General features: G+C 38.5%; 1 protein-coding gene across 1 annotated transcript in view; it reads right to left on the bottom strand.

Moving 5' to 3' along the window:
• The window catches only part of LOC136832250 (irregular chiasm C-roughest protein-like), a 215,174-nt gene extending 213,142 nt beyond the window's left edge, over positions 1 to 2,032 (bottom strand). The window contains 2 exon segments of the mRNA XM_067093112.1: positions 1,253 to 1,668; positions 2,004 to 2,032. The gene's annotated coding sequence lies outside the window, so the exon portion shown is untranslated.
• Between the last annotated feature and the right edge of the window lie 3,936 nt (positions 2,033 to 5,968).

Genomic DNA, 5,968 nt, shown 5'->3' with positions numbered 1-5,968 from the left:
AGAGAATATCCACTGACTTTCACTTAAGATCAACTTTCTCTCTTTATCTATCGATCTTACCTAAGCCTATGGTTGCACGGCTTCATAACTCGGATATATAATCAACAGACTTTAGTATTTCATAATATTTGTACCCCGTCCCTCCCAACCCACTCCCTACCCAGAATGCATCTGCCGACCTTCTACTCTGACCTGCTGGTCATCTTCTCACCCGAGAATTCCTCCTCAGCTTCTCCATGATCCTAGGGTTTTCCGCTCGACTGCTTCCGCAAAACCTCTCTCTCTCTCTCTCTCTCTCTCTCTCTCTCTCTCTCTCTCTCTTCTCACGCACAAAATATAAAGTGCTCGCTAACTTGTATGCCCCTTGATCAACTGTAATCTCTCTCTCTCTCTCTCTCTCTCTCTCTCTCTCTCTCTCTCGAGCGCGCGCGCGTGCACACACACACACACACACACACACAAGCTGCTAACCTGCGACATCTACTCAACTGTAACTTTAAGCTAAAACAATTTGTGATGAAGTGGTCGTAGGCTAAACAAAATAAAAGAGTGAACATATTTTCAACCAGCTGTTGTTAACTTCCGTCTAAAAACAGATACCATAGCTAATTATCTAGACACTCGAAGTTAGATTTTCTTTAAAGAAAAAAAAAATAAAGGATACTATGAGGGATAATCTAGCCATTTCTTTTTAACTGACCGTGAATTAGGTCGTGTAGCAAATATATACATTTAACGGCTCAGGTCACATTTTGTGCAAAGGGATTATCTTCGGTCTAAAGTCCAAACGTATCCTCTCTCTATTAATGCACACTGTCTTAGCATAACGTCAGTCCTAGATGCATTTTCATTTGGACTTATGAGAACTTTCTACGACATAACCTCTCTCTCTCTCTCTCTCTCTCTCTCTCTCTCTCTCTCTCTCTCTCTCTTAATAAATACACGGTCCTACTTCTCCGTGTGGGTCTATCTATCTATAGCCTATATATGTTTTGAGCCTAATCCAACCACCTGCATTGCAATGGAGTGCATTTTCAATTACTATATATACAATGATTAGCATAAATAAAAATGCATAAGCTAATTTTCAGACTAGGATAACGAACCTATTAAATCTAGCCAATTAAAGCCTAGGCTACGTTAATCCTGTAATGACAATAATAAATGAAGGGCCACAATGCATCCGATAAACACCAAACATGGAAAATAGGAAAGATACAAATGACATGCTACAATAATGACAGGAACTTACCGAATAATATTATAAGAGAAATAAAACGGGGCTGCTTCTATATATCCTCCGAAAAGCGATAATAAAAAATATTCAACAACATTGGTTAGGAAAACCAACAGCAACGTCTTCTTCTGCGTCCCAACATCACAGGATATTCCATAACATCGCACTCCTTAATTGTTTTTTTTTAGGCCTGTTTCAGGTTTTGTAAGACCCAGGCCTAGTGTGGGGGGGGGAGTGGTTTTATTAAACCAATAAACTTTTTTTTTTCAAACTTTTCTATCTGTTCAAATTCGCGTCCTTTGACTGAAACTTCATCATTCACTGCGTCAGTCAACTGTTTCATCCACAGACTTTCGACAATCAACAAACTCTTACTTCTTTTTTATGGGTTCATTAACTAATACAGAAAGAAGTTTGATCCATTTCCGTCTCTGGAGAGATACATATCAATATCATAATTCATCCCCAGAAGTTTTTAAACACTACCATAGATTAACGACATAAACACACTTAAACTTTTTTTGGGGGGGAAATTTTTCACTCCAAAAGTCCCATTCACATCTCATGGCAGAAACTGTCATTTATATATATCCACAGAGTAAAAAAAAAAAAACGGCAACAACGAGATCCACCAAATAAAAAACAACAGTACAAAAAAAAAGGTTTGGCGACGATTTGTTATTCAAAAGAGGACCGGAACACAAACGTAGCACCACGAAAGGAGCGACGCTGTGCCGTACGAGAGAGAGAGAGCGACGGACGATACCTTCCACCAGCAAAAGCTACTACCTTACTGAGAGCTGCTGCTGTGGCTGCCCTGCTGCTCTGAGCTGACCCTGTCCCCTTCGCAACCCCTACCCACTCCCCGATAACACCTCCCTACCCCTACCCCCTCCCTTCGAGACTCATCCTATGAAAGCCACGGTTACCACATACCCATTTGTAAAATACGTTTGTGGGAATAAATAATTTAGTAGGTGACGTCCACAAAAAATGACGAAGTCAAAAATGAAATGTGAGTCGATGGAGCGTATGTCACCAACTGTCTAATGTTACTGAAAATAAAATCATACCCAGTTTCATTAATCACATTGCGATAAAGACATACGTGAAGCAATCGAATCAAATAGTTACTTACGGCATACCCACTTAGCATACCTTGCTCTCTCTCTCTCTCTCTCTCTCTCTCTCTCTCTCTCTCTCTCTCTCTCTCGGCGATTTCTTCTCATCTCTGCTTCCCACTATTAAGTAGTGATTCTTTATGAAGAGAATTGTTTTTTCGGCCGAATGACAGGGCTTAGCTACATCCGCGACGCTTTATTCTCCTTGACTACCACGTTATGAAGGAAAGCCAGTGGCTTTTTTAAAAGTCCCATTTAATGAAGGCGAAATCCTTCTTCTTTTGTCGTCAGCGCTCGGTTAAAGCAGGTGGTGTCGGCGGGGAAAATTTAAGATCAATGTATTGAATTATTTCCTTTTTTTTTTTTTTTTACTGGGAAGGGTTTGAAGTTTTTTTTTTATTAAGTTTAAACACATTTTACTTATATATTATGTAACGAGAATTCACCACTCGCTGAATTTTGTTATATAGTCTAGATTCTAGAATCCCAAGCAGTTATCAACACGCCACGTTAGCAGGGGCAATGAATATATAATATATATATATATATATATATATATATATATATATATATATATATATATATATATATATATATATATATATATTATATATATATATATATATATATATATATATATATATATATATATATATATATATATATATGTATACATATATATAAATTTATATATACAATATGTATGGATATATATACAGGGTATACATATATGTGTGTGTGCGAATGATTTCTTAATAATTATTTATTAATTGCGTGATTGTTGATGGCAATCATCGACAATAAATATACTCTCTCTCTCTCTGTCTCTCTCTCTCTCTCTCTGTCTCTCTCTCTCTCTCTCTCTCTCTGCTAAGCGCGTTTGACTTTGAAAGAATATAGGAATATATGATAAAAAGGTAATTTAATCCAAACAAAAAATCTGAGGAAACTTGCAAGAGAACCGCGGATTCCATGGTCTCATAGGCCTACACCTTAAGGAAAATACTTAGCTAACTAACCTAGGGATAGCTATATCTTCGGATTTCTAACCTTTCTATGCTGAGTAGTGGCCACTGATTACAAATGCGCAGTTTAAGCGCTGCACCATTTTTATATGTCTGCCAGAGTTGACACACGACACCCCAAACAGTTCGCTAGTACTAAAACCATGATTTAGGAGGCTCGGCGTTTACACTGTGCACTCATTCCCAGTAACAGCTATATAACTTTCAAGTTCACGTTTTTCATAACAGCTGTATTGTTAAAAATATGTCTCAAAACAAAGTTATTCTGTAACTTTCCTGGAAACCCATGGCTATAGTGCTCGGAATTAGACAAGGCGTGTGGCATGTAGGCCTATATGTTATAAACAAATATGAGGAAAATGACAGCGGGTCCTTTGGGAACTTTATTCGAATTCATAAATTTTATATCTAACGTGTATTACCCGATTGAGGCATATACTCGTATGACTGCCTTCGAACTGGAGAGATTCGGTTTGGTGACTTTTTGTGGTGGAACGTCATCACTCGATGCAACAGAGAAGTCCCATATACTATAGTCGGCAACTCTTCCCAAATCCCAATCTTGGTAGCGAGAATGGGCCTTCCCCCCACCCCTTGCTAATTATTTCTTATTTCAACATAGTATGAGATAACGCAGCTCCAGCATATTTCCTAATTCCATAGTTTGAGATATCTTAGTTTCAGGCCAGGAAATAGAAGTTATTATTATTTTTAATATCATTACATACTCATAAGCCAAGGGATCGCTACCATTCAAAGCAAACCGTTACGGGATAGACTGCCTTTATGTAAAAATAAAAAATGGAGGAAGAAGACAATGTCAAACAGATTTCTATTAGTACAAACTAAAACACTTGGACATACTCGTAACAAAGAGAAAATTTTTACAGTGAAGCCAATCGAGTGATGCTTGCCACATGGAAATGCTGAGCATTAGCTTCAAGGCGCCAATCATGTTACAATACACGGCGAACATGTCAGTTATGCTTAAGCATCCTGTTCCTCCGTCTTCGAATAACTGATAGATGTACCAAACGTAACGTATACGGTACGGGGAGAAGTGGCACAGAAAACTGCTTTGATGAGCTGTTGGTAACAGCGGGCATCATGATCAGCGTATAAGAAAATGGCGAATTGGCAACGTTTCCTGGAGGCGGCGGTAACCTAGGGTCTTTTTCTTACAGTACGCTCACCACACGTGGGATTTCACTCGATCTGTTTGCCTTGGAAGTTCCTCCTCATCTTATCACGGAATCATCTATTTTATTGCTGGTCATATGCGCATATAACATTGTAATGCATTCAGTACCATCCATTTCCCTTTATGTGAGAGATATTGTTGGAAAAATCACAACTAATTTTCTCAAGTTTTAATGTGCAACGGATCTCAGCAGCCCACGTGCCGTATAGGCCGAGACTTGCATTGAAACTGTCGTGTGGAATCTCCCAGCAGAATAGCTCAGAACAATTATGTTTTTTCGGATTTTTCACATTATGACTCAGGTTTCTTCTGGTGCAAGCTATCTTTTGTTGTCTTCCAATGAAAGGGGCACTAAATGGTATGTTATTTGTGAGCAGATTGGCAAGCATGTTTTTTCTCTGGTATATGAGTTGTCATATGGACAAGCACGGTTTTTCTTTGAAAAGGGTGTAGTATTTGTATTACGTAAATCAATATAATCCATTTCGGATATATACCTATCAGCTTGAACAGTATGCGTACGGGGTAACTGGTAATCTTCAGTGAATTAAGATCTATCACTCGGTAGCCAACATATAGGCCTAACTTTTGTTCTGAAAATAACTTAGTTATTTACGCCTAAGGTTTTGCGGGAGAATTTGTAACATAGCTCTACTAAGACTTTAATCTTACTTCATTGTGTTGATTCAACTTACATTATTTGATTTCGAGAATATAATGAAGCGCTTACAATATTGTTTCTTAACTCGTAAGCACAGGTGCTTGATAACTCTTAGGAGAGCTGTTAATCAGCTCAGTGGTCTGGTAAAACTAAGCTATACTTACTTTACTCTCTCTCTCTCTCTCTCTCTCTCTCTCTCTCTCTCTCTCTCTCTCTCTAAAATAATTTTACATACACACACTACGTTGGCCTCTGAATCTCTCAGTGACCCACAACTAACTGGTGCACAGTCGGGTGGTTAAATTCAAAATTTGGATAGAAAATGTGACCATGTGACAGCCACAAGACATCTGACAAATCATTACGTATTTTGATACATTTCATTGAAATTTTCAATAACTGTAAGATGAAGGGAATGGTTCTGGATATTAAAGTTCCGTTTCTCAGTTAGTCCGACTAAATAGAGAGAGAGAGAGAAAAAAAGCAGAACAGCTACGCTCCCGAAGATGGAGAGAATGCACGCTCAAAAACAGGAAGCAAAAATTATACCGCACAATGTGATCCCTAAGCCGAGTCCTATACTATACGTCGCTGGTGGAAAGAATAGACGTTGAAAGAATGCACTGCTTCCTTTTTTATGCATTCACGGCCCCGGGAGATGTAACGAGAAACGAGGAGGAATGGTAAAAACGAACAGTCAAACAATAGGTGCTATGGAAGATG

The sequence above is a fragment of the Macrobrachium rosenbergii genome, chromosome 49 (assembly GCF_040412425.1).
Source record: "Macrobrachium rosenbergii isolate ZJJX-2024 chromosome 49, ASM4041242v1, whole genome shotgun sequence".
NCBI lineage: Eukaryota > Metazoa > Arthropoda > Malacostraca > Decapoda > Palaemonidae > Macrobrachium > Macrobrachium rosenbergii.
Note: the sequence above shows the minus strand (reverse complement) of the source record. Positions and strands in the feature narration are given on the sequence as shown.